General features: G+C 33.4%; 1 non-coding gene across 1 annotated transcript; it reads left to right on the top strand.

The window, feature by feature from the left end:
• Positions 1-260: 260 nt before the first annotated feature.
• LOC128035724 (small nucleolar RNA R71) lies at positions 261-367 on the top strand. Its single transcript, XR_008192275.1, has one exon. It is a non-coding gene; the product is annotated as a small nucleolar RNA R71 (small nucleolar RNA).
• The last annotated feature ends 17,014 nt before the right edge of the window (positions 368-17,381 follow it).

Genomic DNA, 17,381 nt, shown 5'->3' on the forward strand with positions numbered 1-17,381 from the left:
TTATTAACATTGAGGATATTGATGATACTTGAGATGCGAGTGAAGTAAGAGTGTTTACTTCATGTATTCCAGTAACTCGTTTTTTTGACGCTGCTCGATTGGTTGGCCATTGGTAATTGTTACTGGCAATCCTCTCAATGATTTCATAAGCCTCATTATACGAATTAGAAAGGAGAGCACCATTAGCAGAAGCGCCTACTACCATCCTCATGTGAGCATTGAGACCATTATAAAATGTCTCAAGTTGTATGCAATGTGGGATTCCGTGATGAGGGCACTTCCGTAATAATTCTTTGTACCTTTCTCATGCCTCATACAATGAGTCATCATCCATTTGTTGGAAAGCAGTGATCTTGTTCCTCAACTTAGCATTCTTGCTAGGCGGGAAATACTTCATAAGAAATTTTTCTGCTAACTCTTGTCATGTTGAAATTGAGTTTGGTGGTAATGAGTTCAACCAAGCTCAAGCTCTGTCCCTTAGTGAATATGGGAACAGCTTCAATCATAATGCATCTTTGGGTACTCTGGTTAACTTGAAAGAATCGCTCACCTCCATAAACAGTCTTAAGTGTAGGTGAGGATCTTCGGTAGTTATTCCACTAGAAGAATCTAGAACATCACTAGCTTGAATTCAAACTGTTGTGCCTCAATTTTGGGTCTCCTAATACCCAGATTAAGATCATGAAATGCTGGTACGACATACTATCTCAAAGCTCTATCCTTATCATCAGCAATAAGGATAGGATTTTGAGCAAGGTTTGCTTCGTTTCCTTGATTCAGATTTTCGAAGTTCATCTCTTCAGTCCTTCTCTGACTTGCTTGTCTTCTTCGCTATCGAAAAGTTCGTTCAATCTCAGGGTCTACAGGGAGTAAATCGATGATTCGATCAATACTCATAAAAACCTAAAATAATCACAGAAAAATTAACTAAGTTAAAATTTGAACAGAAAAATAAACCAAAATGCAAAACTAACAACTTCACAAATAATGACTTTTTTAAAAAACATTCCCCGGCAACGGTGCCAAAACTTGGAACGACGAAAATGTGCAAGTGTACACAGTCACAACAAGTAATAAAGTGACAAGTAAATGTCAAGTTATTGTACCCACGGGGACTGTGAAAATAATTATTTATGAATGCTATTTAAAACACTTTGGTGAAGAAAAATATTTTTTTTGAAGAGGGTGATTAAAAACTAAGGGTCTGTTTGATTGAAGGAATTGATTTTCCGGAAAATTATTTCCAACTTTTCCAGCGTTTGATTGGAGGAAAACATTTTCCATTTGGAAAATGAACTCCAAAAACAAGGGAAAATAGGTTACATTTTAGGGAAAATGTCTTACCCTTTCAATTTCCGTAAGACATTTTTCGTGCTCTCCTCTCTATCGCCTCCTTCATTCCTTCCTTCATTTCTGGTAGAAAATTGCTTCTGTTTATCAATTTTCCAGTAACTTGTTTTCTTAATAATTCAAAACTTGTTTTTTAACACAATTACAAATAATTTAGTTGATATTAATTTTTTTCAATTTATAACGATTAATATTGTAGCTTAATAATTGAGTATTATTATAAATAAATCATTGCAATATATGTAAAAATAATTTAAAATATAAAAATTTATTAATATATATCAATATATGTAAAAACAATTTTTTCGGCAAATATTTCCAAGAAATCTGCCAAACAGCCGAAAATATTTTACACAGATTCAATCAAACACCAGAAAATATTTTCCAGTAAATCATTTTACAGAAAAGTAAAACATTTTCCCAAAATCATTTTACGGAAAATATTTTACTGGCAATCAAACAGATTTTAAACTAACTAAATAAATAAATCTCAAATGCACGATTTCAAAATACAATTTTAAGCAAGATGACATAATTGTGTTAGATTAATTACATTTCTTAACTTAGAATTATTAAACTCATGTTTATATTGTTACGAATAAGTTCACGACAACTCGGTAATTTGCTAACTTATGAACATACTCACCTACCAAAATCCATTTATCTCTTGACTATATCCCTATGTCAATTCAACCGATTAAACAAATCTTAATAGGCAAATATGTTATTGCATATACATACTTATTAAATAGAAATAATTTATTGTACACATCCCTATGTCAATTCAAACAATTAACTTGATTTAATAAACACATAAAAGACTATGTGAGGTAACAAACTATCCTTACCTTGAAACAGTTTAATCACAATAATCTTGCAAGTTATGCAAGCAAAATGTATCGTCAGATATCGTTGCTAATCTAACCCTCAGCTACCTTAGATGATTAAACATGCACTGATTAAGTATTGTGTCCATTAATTACAATTTCAATCCGTTTAAATAATTAATTCATTATTTACCTAACAATTGTAATGCAAGACTAACATAGTCATGATTTTACTTAATCAAGCATCTTACCAAGGCCTATAACAACATAAACACAATTTCAATAATTTTAACAAACGAAATGCAATAAACATAACACGAATTAAGTTCAAGCTAAATTGATTAAATTAACCATTCCAACAACATAAATATTCATAGATATGTTCAGCATAACAACAACAAAAATTAAAGAGATAGGGAACAAGAATCAAATTTGGTGTTTTTCCGTGGCTTGACTAGTTCCTCCGTTCTTCCTTCTCCGTTGTTCTTGTCGACCAAGGCTGCTATGAACACTTAATTTCTGCTCCAAATAGCTGATGAATGCCCCTTTCCCAAGAGGATAAATTGGCAAGAGAGTAAGGGAATTTTGGAATGGAAAAGAAGAGAGAACGTGGAGAGAAGAAAGGAAAGATGTGAATGCTTGAGGTGTGTTTTTCAAATGACCAGCCTAAGGGGGGTTTTATAGCTGAGGAGAGCTGCTAAAAATAACTAAAATTATCAGCCAAAGAGCCCTCCCTTGGTCGGCCACACATGTTGCAAGGTTGATAGTTTCAACTTTGCTAATTTAGGCTAGGGGCAAATTTATAAAACCACCAATTGTGGAGGGGTTTGAATGCAACTTGAACAAGTATTCAAGGGCCTCTTTGCAAGCTTAAATAATCAGCTAATAAGCTGATTTGGGTAAGCTCTTGGGACGGTTTTTGGGCTATCCATTTCTTGGTCGGTTCAGTTCACTCGGTTCAGTTCAACTAGATCAGTTTTTCATTATTAATTAATAATAATTTATTAACCTAAATTAAATTGGATATAAATTAAAATTAATTATATTTTGAATTAATACATATAATTTTGGACCGTCTTAGGCCGAAATTTAGTTTTCCTCAATACTTCAAATTGCTTCTCGGTTTTGCGCTTTTAGTAGTGTCTGCCGAGCCATTTTTCTCCCTTTGTGCAAATCTATCGAAAATAACCAAAATTCATCAAAATTAATTGAAATTCAACATGCTCATATTTTAAGTGCACTTTAATTCTTTTGTAAAAATTAATTATTTTTTCGGCAAGAATTTTATCGAAACTGTATGATTTTAAGTTAAAAAGGGTATGTAAAAATCTGTAAATTTCCGTGTTTCCAGTACTTAGAAATCCTATGGCATGCCAACTATATCCAATGGATCCACCATACATGTTGCCAATATATTTAGTCAAACATAGCATATAAATCAATCATTATTATGCTCAATTTAACGTGACAAAATGATTATGTATAACTTGTAACATAGCCATTTAGCATCCAATTAATTCAAGCAATTCATTTGCCAATCTCTCATATTCAATTACCAATTGTAACACCAACATATCATGATAAAAAAATTTTAATACACCTGCATAAAATCATCCTTAAAATTAATCTAATTAAATAGCACAACACCACCCAAAAACTCACTTACCATTTTTTTAATACAAATTCAATTTTTGCACATTTAATGCCAATCTTTCAAAATCAACCATTCATCCGTAATTAATTAATTTTAATCATTAACTAGTGTATTAATTAAACATAATTGAAGGTCAATTTATCAAATATCCATTAGAAACATTCACCATGCAATTTTATTCTACCACAACAAGTGATCAACTAAGTAATTCCAAGCTTCAATTCCATTTATCTCGATCCTCTTCAAGATTTAGAGCTTTAACAGAGGTAAAGTAGACATTACCACCTTTCCAATGCTATAATAAACACAAATTTTAATTAACTATGCTAATCGAAATTCTCTCACAAAGATACCTTACCAGGTTTGTAACATCAAGTTATAAACTCGATTCCTCACAAAATCTATCTCTTCAGCCCTACTAATCACCTCCAAACATCATTACTAAACCAAATATACATAAAATAAGCATCAATTTCACATTTAAATCAATTTCACAAAAATCCAGAAAATTGATTCATAAAGATGATGAAATTCAGATTTCTTCAAATTACCTTACAAATCATGTTTAATCTTGATAAACAAGACCAAAAACCTTTTAATAAATCCATTTTGAGTTGGAACATCCATTGATTTGTGAATTTCCTCTCAAAATTCAAGATCCACCATTAAAACACCTTAAGATTTTAAAGAATATGACATTCATACAAATCCTTTAATTAACTCTCAAATCATGTAAAAATATTTCTAATCTCCATAAAAACAAGTTTAGAATTGAAGATTACCTTTGATTCACTCTAAATTCGTTGATTGAAAGTCTTCATTTAATAAGCTTGAAAAATGTCAGAATATTTTTGGCTACTTTTGAGAATAATTTCGAGTGAATTGAGAGAGTATTTTGAGAAGAAAATTGGTTGGATCTATTCTTTGGTGATAAATCTTTAAAACCATGCAAAGAAAACGAAATTTATAGCTCTCTAATCTGATGTAAATGGTGTGAAAAGTAGGCTAGATGCATTTGTGTTTAAAACTGAAAATGCCCACCAGAATTTAAAAATTGGGTAATTTGCCTAATAGCCACTCTCACATTTCCCTTACTTTACCAATTGATCCTTTCCCTCCAAAATTCTGTATTTTATAGTTTATTTTCCAAATAAATACTCTAAAATTTCCATTGTTTTACAATTAAACCTAATTTAATTTATATTTAAATTTAACTCAAATTAACCCCAATAAAAATTATTTTAAAATTCTTTTTGACCCAAATTAATTTTTTCACTAATAATTATTTAATTACTTCAAAATTAGTTTTCCAAAAATATTTTTATTTTTACGAATTATTGTTTATTCAAGTTTAGATGAAATTAACCTCTTAAATTAAATTAAAAATTACTAGAAACCCTATAAATTCCTAGTTTCACACTCGAAACTCAAAAAATATACCTGAAACTTTTAGACCCGATTTAGGGATATTACACAAACATTGTCATTCTCCCCTATTTAAGCTCCAAAAATTCCTTGATCATTTGTTCGATGAAGAGCCTATTGATGAACTTTTTCCTAATCTTCCTCAGGAAAAATTCCCAGTTCACCTGTTCTCTAGGGATCATGTAAGTCATGGTAGTCCACCATTGGTACACTTCGTATTCTAACAAAGAAATAGTGCACCTTAGACTCTCAGTTGGGGAGAATTGCAGCTCAGACTCTCAGCTGGGGAGAATTGCAGCTCTTCTATTACCTGACAAACTCAGGAGATCCAGTTCTTTGGCACCACAGGACAATCCATCTTGCTTCCTCTGAATTCCATCGCTCCACACTTATGAACAACCTTCACTGGGTCCCCACACAACACTGTTACAACAGGAACTGGAGGTGCAAGATTTACTGATGGTGCAACTTCTACTGTTCTTACAGTCTCTTCTAGTCTTATAGTTTCATCGCATTGTCTCTACAAAGTGGATGGTGCAACACCCATATACCTATTGAACCACCACCCTATGACGTGGTCGATCATCTCCATGAGAACTTCTCTAGCTTTGGCTCTGAAAGCTCACCGACTCGTTGTAGGCCCTGGGCTACTAACTTGTGGAGGAGCATTGCTCTCGATCTCTTCCCCCTTAGTATTCCTAGAGTGTACTGACATTTTCTTGTCTTTCCTACAAAACATAAACTTAAATTAGCAACACTAATGGGGATTATGTTAGACTTATGTAATATGCATCGCGGGGTTTCTAATTAACGTCGATTTTCGAGAATCAGCTAAACCAAAGCTTTGATACTAATAAAACTATAACACACTATATTTGATCCATTCGTCAAATTCAGGTATAGTGTCACAAAATAAAACTAAGTGGACCAATGAAACCATTCGAAATCTAATCACTTTAGTTTGGCGGATATTCCGCGAAGTAGGATGATAACCCAAAATATCGAATAATATATATTAATTTTTATTTTTTTAAAAGCAATTTAAAACAGTATTATGCCTATTATAAATAAGCTCTGAGTAAGTAGCATTTAGCGAAACCTTATAAACATTCGCTGGTTTGAACAAAAATGCAGTCGAGTTATCACTCATGCAAAAGTTTAAAATTCATTTCTAATTAACTGACATCATGATAAACAGTTTGGCGTAAAGCTTAGCAAGACTGCTCATGAAAATTTGAAAATACAAAACAACATTTTACAAAAAAACATTAAGTTCAAGCTGACGGAAACTAACAGACATCCTATTCCCCATCGATTTCGTTACACCCAAGATAAGAGATGGCTCAGAAATAGGCCGCAGATTTGGCTAAATCACTGAAATGATAAGTCTAATCTAAAAGCCTGAAAATGAGAAGAAAAGAAACTAAGTAAGTTCATAAGAACTTAGTTTGTTTCAAGGAAACACAACCTCGCAATGGGGATCAACAAACACCACTAGATTAAGACTTAGACCGAAAAAATGGCACTCCACTTCTGGCGAATACAATTTTCTTTTTCAAAGTATCCACTAACGGATACTTCCGGAAGAAGATATAGCCCAGTGATAGGCACTGTCTGCTATTAGAGACCCGTATATGACGAACACAAGGCACATTGCTTTATCATATGCCACCTTTGTGAACTATCCCATTATGATTGTTTCTCGTACTTTTTACACTTCATGCAATATCCATAATTGTATAACACAATATACTCCTTTTATTTATATACTCCATTTCTTATTCTAGCTTGTAATCCTAGTTCCGAAAAACCAATATTCCTACATCTTCATACCACTCCGTAGAGCCAGTAGACAAGTCATAACCTCTGTACCTCCATTATTCCTCCTTGTGATTTGAATACATGAGTGTTTCCCCGCATGTTCGGGTATTCACCAAAATGTTATATTAGAGGCAAAACATAATATACTGTGTCTTCTTTAATCATCCTATGTATCCACTCTCTGATACCTCCTTATACCATTCCAGATACAAAGCTTCTGCACCAACGAAGGAGTATTTATACCAATGCACATGCAAGACTTCTACCTTTGAATTACTAACTGTAATCGTACATGCATCGACTCCTTTCCATGTCCCTTTTGATATACGTACTAGGACCAAAGATTAAAGATACTTACCTGGGTATATACAGTAGGAAATTTTAAACATATTAATACCAAAAATAGACAAAAGTACGAAGGAACTCAACAGAAACCTTCACTCAGAGCTTTTTACACAACAGGTTTTTTTCCCTTAGCACAGGGACCTTCTCTCGTATCTTTGGCTAAAATAATCAAATAATTTCTTTAAATATAAGAACAAACAAAACTCAACAAAATAACATGAATCAATAAACAAGCAAACAATTTCTAAATGAAAGTTTTGTTCCTATCCGATATTTAAATAGAAACCCTACTGAACGACTCTTACAATAACTCATTTCTATCTAGTAAACTTAAATAAGGGTTTAAGAATTTACCAGCAGACAACTTAAAGAAAGAAGCTTCTACAGGTTAACAAATAGCTCTTCTATTAACGATGAAGAACACCTCTAGGTTTTGTTTGATGATAACAAAGGCAAGCTGAGAAGAATCTTCTCTCCATAATCAGGTTGTCTTATTTATAGATATCTCTAGCCCAAATCTCACTCAAGGTTAATCTCTAATCAGAAATCATGAACACATGCTTCCACTAATTAATCACATCCTACAAGGCTCCCTAGGTCTCCTAATTATTGACACATTACCTCTATTAGGATGCTAGATAACTTAAATGTGTCCAACTAACCACTACAATTACATCTGCAGTAACACAAAACATGGGTGAAAAACTTATTAGAAGGAGAGTCCACCAAAACAAGGAACTCACCAACAGCGAAATAAGATTTTGCAAACTCGGTAAAGCTCAGCGAAATACTTCGCTAGGAAATTCGCCATCGCTAACCAGTCTAAGTCTTGCGACATAGGCGGTTTCACCAGCAAAATCTCCTAAACAATACCAGCTCGCTAAATGAGGGTGTCCAAGTTCCTTACTGCGACGTTAGGGTTATATCGTCACAACATGACATACTATTTCCATAAAAATAAACATGGTACAAGTTTGAGTGACTTGAAATCATACATAATAATTTCCATAAAACCAATTACCAATTGGAACCAAGTGAAAATATGCATATATGGTACTTCAAAATAACATCAAACAACCCACATTATAGCTTTAGCCATATACAATACGAAACAAATAAAAAAACCTAGGTACATGCCACATTTAATTTAAAGAGTACATTACAAACATTGTTGAGTCAAAGAATTGAATCTTAGATAATGGAACGACTTTTCAAATTCCAAAAGTTCACCTTGTTGGAAAAAACGGGTTTGGAAAACGGAGGGGAAAATAAATTTAGGGAAAAACCAGAGTTTTGAAAATTTTCAAAAATAAGATCTTCATTGTGATATCTAAAGTAATAAACATTTAATCAAAATTGTACCTCTTCGATTCATCTAAGATGAGCGCTTCGACCGAGTAGTATTCTCCACTATCCTCAAGCTCACGTCTGCCGAGTGTCGACTCGCTTCGAATCAGAAAATTTTCACAAAAATTACCAGTGGAGTAATTTTGCAATTTCATTGAACTTTTGGGTCAAGTTGTAAATTAGAAAACTATCTCTAGAAATTTTCTAGAATAATCTCTTCAGAGAATTTTCTCTCTCCAACTTTATATTGAATTCAAGTGTGTGTAAATAATGACCCAAGACTCTCTTTATATAAGGAGAGTTTAGAGAGTTCAACTATGGTTAAACTTAATCACTTTAATATTACATCTTATTAAAATAATAGAATGTTTATCCTATAGATAAACATTAAATTAAATTTAATATTAAGATAATCATTTTAATATTAAATTAATAACATACTATTAAGATATTAAATTTAATTTAATATTAAAATATTAAAATAATATTATTTTTAGAATAATTAATTTGAACTCAAATTCTCTGGTAGAATTCCAATAGGAATGTAACTCTTCCACTGTTCAATCACCGATTACCAATCGTCGCTAGCAACCAGGACGCTATCGTCGTAGCCACTGGTACTGTCCTGTCTGGTGATGCAGGTGTGACACCCTTATGGCACCTCGAGCCAATTCGACTAATGTCGGTTCAGTTCAGGTCAATGACGACCAGACCAGTCTAGTCTAGCCACCGGTTGGACCGTCAGTTCGACCAGTTTTTCGATCTTGGTCTCAGTTTTAGGCTCTCGTGTTCAATTTACGATCTCAATTACAATTTTAAAGTTCAATTACCCATTGGGCCAATTGTTTGACTTGAAAATAAATGTCCAAAAATATCATATTAATTTTAATTAATTTGATTAATTTAATTTTACTTGATCAAAATTAATTTTTCCAAAAATCACTTAGATTTTCAAAATTAATTTTTCAAGAAACTACTTTAATCAAATTCTTTAGTTGAACAATTCTTACGACCACCTAATTTAATTCCACATCGAATAAATCGACTCAATTAAATTATTCCCAAAGTCATAGAATTTTCTCTTGATTCAAATGCAGTACGATCGAGCTTTTTTTTAGCTAACAGAGGGACCAATCGGACATATACAATTAGGCTCTAGTGATTGCAATTATGTCCAGCACCATCGTTCCTATAATTCACAATTACTTAATCATGGAGTCAGCCCACAAGAAGTACCATGATTGAAAACTCCTTATTGTATACTATTTACAAAAGTACTTTATCCAACTGTTTTGTCCAATGACCTCATCATGTGTGTGTTACCTTTATATGATATCATTGATTCCTTTGTGTGAAATCCATTTACACAATACAATCATATTTTATCTCATTGTCACCATTGTCTTCGTAATGATTAATATGATCACTGTCAACAAATGACTGTGATAAATTGCTCGTTCGAGAACAAGCAACCCGTGGCCATGTTCATTCACTCTTTAATTGAGCTATGATTTCCACTGTTGCTAGTAAAGCCATGCCATACACAAGTCATGTACCCAACATACCGGCTATGGGCTTGACCATCTTTAGAGCATAAGCATCCACTTATATCAAAGCACATTAGTTGCATACACATGGTCAGTGACTAACTTAGAATTTAGGCAAATCACACCATGAACGTCACAAGTGAATTAATTCACAAACTGTAACATCCTCATTTTGGGTCTGGTCGAAACAGTGGTTTCGGGACCACAAATTTGATGAGAAAAAATATTATTTTATTATATTTTTATGGTCTACAATTTCACAAAATGATTTTGTGTAAATTTCGTTCGAAAATTTTGATGTTTGGGCACTCAATTTAATCAAAAGGATTAAATTGTAAAAAGTGCAAAAGTTGAGTTCTACATGTTAGAGGTGTCCAACTGTTATGAAATTTTAAATTGGAGGTCCTTATATGGTAATTAGACCATTAGTTAATTTGGTAGACAAAAATGGACATGGTTAGGCATGTTTCCAAAGTTTTTCATTAAGGGCATTTTGGTCATTTAATTATTAAAATGAATTAAAAACAAAATTAAAAGCCAATTTTTGTCCATCTTCAACCCCGTGGCTGAATTTCACAAGGGGAAACCATGTCTAGGGTTTTTCAAGCTTCCAAGCTCGATTATCACGAAGAACGAAATTCGGAGCTAGACCGGGGAAAGAAAAAGATTGAGGACTAAAGTGTTAGATTTTATTACATTTTTGTACTAAGGTAAGTTTACGGTAAATAAATGCAATATTTTGATAATTATTATTAAGGCTATTATTTTTCAGCAATTATGTATTTTATTTCATGAAAATATCTAATGTTGACTTAAGTATAAGATGATAGAGAATCAGTGATAAAAGCCCCGTTGAAACATTAGGAATGTATCGGATACAAATGTCATGACATTTGGATAAAGTGATCCCATGTAAGACCATGTCTGGGACATGGCATTGGTATCATTGAGATTATGAGAGGTCTAATGTAAAACCATGTCTGGGACATGGTGTTGGCACCAAGTTGAGAGGTCCCATGTAAGACCATGTCTGGGACATGGCGTTGGCACTGAGATGAGAGGTCCCCCGTAAGACCATGTCTGGGACATGGCATGGGCACCGATATGAGAACTCCCATGTAAGACCATATCTGGGATATGGCATTGGCAGTACAAGAAACATCCCATTATTATCAGAAAAGAGACCCAAGTATCCTTATTATTCCAATGTGGCTCAACGGGCTAGTAAACAAATTATGTTCCATGAAAGTTCAGGTAAAAGCATAAATAGCAAATTCAGGTGACTTATAAGAGTTAAGAACATATTATGTTATCAATTGAGAACCAACATTTCAGCAAAAGAAGAGTAAGTTATAATCATGAGTTATCTAAGTAAATAAGTAAGTGAACGAGTAAGAGATTAAGTAAATAGGAAATTAGAGATCATGACACTTGAGTATATTTATTTGTGTTAAATGTTGTTATTTATTTGCTTGTAAACTTACTAAGATTTATGCTTACTTCTTTTATTTTCATTCTTTTATAGTATTGCAAAGCTAATTCTGGGATCTTAAAGACGTCGGAGAACGCTCACACTATCAACAACAACAACTCGATATTTTATGATGATCAATGTTTGAGCTATGGCATGTATAGGGACTTAGTCATTTTGAATGTATGTCCTTATGATATTGCTAAAGGATGATGCATAAATATGTGATAATTTTTAGCTCTTAAAATGGCTAAGTAAGAATATGTTTGGTATTATGAATGCCTAGATAGTTTATACCTAGAAATTATGAAAGAGTAAAAATTTGCAATGAAACAGTTTGGGACAGCAGCAGTGATGTGAATTTGAAAAATCACCAAGGACAGTATAAAATGAATTATAGAGTGAATTATATATATAATTAAATCTTATCGAGTCTATTTTAATAGAAATATAGCAGTGTGGGTAAAGGAATTTTATATTCTGAGATATTTGAATTTTAGTGAGACAGGGTCAAAATGGATTTTGAAGTCCTCTGTTCTGACTTTAGAAAATCATTAAAACTTGTAAAAAAATAGTTATGAGTTTTAACTTATATTTATAGATTTCTTATTGAGTCTATCTTCTGTATAAACAAGTGAGAACACTATATGAAGTCTATACAATGAGATAATTGAATTTTAGTGACGATAGGTCAGGACAGTCAATCAGTGAAATAGGGGAGATTTTAACTAATAAACTGTACTAATTGGCTGAACCAAAAATGCTTAAAAATTTATGGTAAAAATATATATTAGTCTAGTTTCAGGGAAAATTTACGGATCTAAATTTTGAGTTTCGTAGCTCGAGTTATAATTAATTTAGTAACTACTGCGCAAGTGGACAGCCTTATTATGAACAGTGAAATAACTTTTAAAAGTAAATTTTTATGCCCCGAACTTTTAAGTTAAGTCAAGTAACGCCTCATGCTCGACTCCGGCAACGGTCTCGGGCAATGGATGTTACACAAACAGATTCAAAATTAATTTATCTTGGGTCCAGTCCAATGTATCATTCTACCTATGAATACATCTATGTCTCTACTCGTGGAGTCCACTGCTCTAATAGCCAAGACTAGCCATCTCCCCAATTGGAATTGTAGCCGACATAATAATCCTTTTCAGTATTTGAATCAAATGTTCACTTTGATTGTTTTACGGGGTTATGGCCTCATTCAGATTATCTACTGAAGTAAGTTGTCTTTCTCGTAATGTAAACATTCTTTACAATGTCACTTATCTTCAGTTTAAACTTTAGATAATCAATGAGCTAATATTTGTTTATCACAATTTCGCTATGCATGCAAAATACAAAAGACATAATAGTGAAATGTGAAATTAACTTTATTTATTTATTCATCGTTCAAATAAATAGAAAATAGTTACATGTTTACTACAATATGGGCGCATTTCCCAATAATCTCCCACTTGCCCTAGTGAAGTAAATATGTCATGTTTCACATTGTCATATCCTCGACATGTTTGTTAAAACTCCTAGTTACAAGAGTCTTAGTAAACAGATCCTCAAGGTTATCTTCAGAAGCTACTTTCATCACATCTACAATTCTTTCAGCTACTGTCTCTCGTATCAAGTGATACTTCCAATCAATGTGTTTTGTCCTCTTATGACTTCTTATTTCCTTGGTATTAGCTATTGTATCATTGTTATCATAATACAGTGTTATAGCTTTTTCCATACCAGGATTAACTTTAAGTTCGGTTAAGAACTTTCGAAGCCATATTGCTTCTTTGGTTGCCTCAAAAGCATCCACATACTCGTCCTCCACAGTAAAGTTAGCAGTGCAAGTTTGTTTTACACTTCTCTATACTATGGCTCCACGGCCTAGAACAAATACATTTCTTGACGTCGATTTCCTTGAATCTTTACAAGTTTGGAAGTCTGAGTCTATGTATCCAACAGGAGTAAGGTCTTCCCCAAAATATACAAGCATATAATCCCTGGTTCTTATGAGATACCTTAATATATGCTTTACCGCTTGCCAATACCTAAGACCTAGATTCGTCTAATATCAACTAACCATTCCTACTGTGAAATAGATATCTGGACGTGTGCAAAGCATCGCATACATAAGGCTTCCAACTACCAAATCATGTGGAACCTTACTTATATGCTCTCTTTCTTCCACTGTCTTAGGACAGCCATCTAAAGAAAGATGAAAACCTGATGTAGTCAACTGAACACCTGGCTTTGCATCAGTCATTCCAAAATGTTCCACTACCTTATCGATGTATAAAGCTTGAGATAAAGCTATCATTTATTCTTTCAATCCCTAAGGATTCAAATTCCAAGAATAGAACTAGCTTCACACAGGTCCTTCATGCTAAACTGTTGAGCTAACCACAGTTTAAATGATGAAAATTCTCCTACATCATTTCCGATAAGTAGAATATCATTGACATACAAAATGAGGAATACCACCTTTTTGTCCTTTATATGCTTATAAACACAAGGTTCATCAACGTTTTACTCAAATCCAAAAATCTTGATCAAATCTTTTATTCCATGAGTGAGACGCCTGCTTAAGTTCATAAATGGATCTTAGTAGTTTGTAAACTTTTTTGCTCCTTTTATTTGACAACATAGCCAGTGGGTTGAGCTTTGTAAATGGTCTCGTCAAAATAGTCATTCAAGAATGCTGTCTTGAGATTCATTTCTCAGATCTCATAATCGAGAGCAAGGACAATGGATAAGAGAATGCAGATAGACTTGAGTATGGCTACCAGAGAAAAGGTCTCATCATAATCGATGTCTTCTTTCTGTATGTAGTCTTTCCCTACAAGTCTAGCTTTGTGTGTTTCCACTTTCCCTTCCACATTTCTCTTCTTCTTGTAGATCCACTTACACCCTATGGGTTTAATCCCAATTAGTAAGTCTACAAGTTCCCACCCCATATTTAATTTCATAGAATCCATCACGGCATCCATGGCCTGCTTCTAGAGCTTCGAATCAACGTCCTGCATAACCTCATCGTAAGTGAGTGGATCATCATCCTCATGATTACATTCCATATTATAAATACTACCATCATAAATGAAGAAGTCTGGTTTCTTATAAACTCTCCCACTACGATAGGTTTCCCTATGTTGTTGATCGTTTGGAAGTTTTTCTACAACTTTCTCGAGAATTGAACTTGGTGATTATTCTACCACTCTCGAAAGTTTCTCAAGTACCACTTTACTTTAAGGCTTAAAGTTATCCATGTAGCTTTCCTCGAGGAATGTAGCATGAGTAGAAACTTTAATCGTATTAAAGTTCAAATTGTAGAATAATCTTCCCTTTATTCCTTTTGGATATCCTACAAACTTGTACAAATTTGTCTGTGCATCCAACTTTTTTGCATCCTTATCCAGAATGTGTGTTGGACAACCACATATTTTAAAGTATTTAGAGTGAGTTTCTTTCCATGCCACAGTTCATAAGGTGTCTTACAAGAGGACTTGGTTGGCACATCATTTAGAATATAATAAGTCATTTGTATCGTATATCCCAAGAAGGCAGTAGGAAGTTGTGAATAGCTTAACATTTAACGAACCATGCCAAGCAAGGTTGTATTCCTTTTATCAGCTACGCATTCTGCTGTGCAGTACTCAACGTAGTCAATTGGAATAAAATCTTATTCTCTATGAGGTATCCTAAGAACTTACCAGACAATTATTCCCTACCTTGGTCAGACAGAAGATTCTTTATGGATAAATCCAATTATTTTTCCATTTTGGCACGAAACTCCTGAAATTTTTCAAAGGTTTTGCTGTTGCTGTGCATTAGATACACATATCCATAACGAGAATAGTCGTCGATAAAAGTCACATAATAATTATACCTTCCTCAAGCACTGATGCTCATGGGACCACATACATCAATGTGCACAAGTTCTAAAGGTTGGTTGGCCCTTGTACCTTTCATATTAAAAGATCTCTTAGTCATTTTACCTTTTAAGCAAGATTCACATTGTGGAAGACTAACTTCCTTAAGCATACTTAAGGGACCATCTTTCACGAGTCTAGTGATTCTTTCTTGGTTAATATGACCAAGTCTTAAATGCCATAGGTACCCCCTCATTAGAGTGAGAAGTTTTAAGCTTTTTGTTCACCATTTCAGTTTGAAGCATCGAGTAGTTATTTGTTTTGATTAAGTAGAGATTGCTTTCCATCCACCCATTACAAATTAAAAAATGATTTATGTGAATAGCAATCCCTTTATTGAATGTCACGGTATAATCGTCATAAAATAAACATACTATTGAAATTAAACTCCTCTTAAAATGAGGTACATAAAACACATTTTTTAAAATAATCTTTCAAAAATTATCAAAGTGTAAAATAACTTCTCCCACTGCTTTGGCTGAAACATAGCTCCTAATTCGGTTCGTAATGAGAGCCTCCTATGGCGCAAACTTCTCATTTTGCTGAACCCTTGTAAATAAACACACACATGGTTAGTGACTCTAGAATCAATAACCCAGTTGTCAATTGATTCTTCCACAAAGCAAGCTTCAACCATAAAGAGTTTCATACATTTTCCCTTTTCGGCCAAGTAATCCAAATACTCCTTGCAGTTTGATTTGAAATGCCCTTTTCTATTACAGAAGAAACATTTGATCTTTTTAAGATCTTTTGACTTTTTAGTCTTCTTCCTATCCACAAGAGTTGCAACCAATGACTTAGTCAATTTCTTCTTTCTCTTAGGTTTATATTTTCCCTCAGAGGACGAGGGGATCATAGCTAAGTTTGCCTTAGGTTTCTCCTAAACCAGCTTACCACCATTCATCAACAACTCATAAGATTGTAATTCCTCCATGATATGAGTCAAGGTAAGCGCCTTGTTCCCTAAGTTGTAAGCGACCCTAAAACCAACAAACTCCTTGGTTAAGGATTTGAACATTATTTCAATTTGAGTGTTTATGTCTAGTTCAGCCCCATTGTCCTCCTCTTTTGCAAAGAATCCCATAAGCTTAAGCATATGTTCTTTGACCAAATTACCAGTTTTTTGTTGGGAATTCATCAATTTTGTAAAAGAAGATTGTTGAGCCAATGCGACTTGGCCTCCGAGCAAATCCTCCAAAATTGTCATGATTTCTTTGGCAGTACGGAAATTCTTGTATTGCTTTTGCAAAAAACTACTCATGCTCGCTAACATATATCATTGAGCAATCGAGTCAGAATCTCTCCAGCGATTTCTCGATTTGGGCTAAGCTTCAAGAGGGCATATTTCATCAAGAATGAATTTGTGTTTCTCACAGTTGAGAGCTATCAGTAAGTTTTGTTTCCATTCTCGAAAGTTATCCCCATTTAATTTATTCTCAGTAAGAATGCTAATAAGAAGAGTAGGACATATTTGAATTAAAAAAATAAAGATTTCACTAATTACTATCTTTGTATTAAGTAAATATTTTTCATTTTAGCAACATATTAAGAATGCAATATGATGCATGTGTCTTATATTAAAACCTTGAAAAATTATTATTTTTTCATTGTTACAATCATTCTCACACCCATCAACCATGTTGTCTTGAGGTCACATGATTAACTAGCAAGAAC

The sequence above is a fragment of the Gossypium raimondii genome, chromosome 12, assembly GCF_025698545.1.
Source record: "Gossypium raimondii isolate GPD5lz chromosome 12, ASM2569854v1, whole genome shotgun sequence".
In the NCBI taxonomy this organism is placed as follows: Eukaryota; Viridiplantae; Streptophyta; class Magnoliopsida; order Malvales; family Malvaceae; genus Gossypium; species Gossypium raimondii.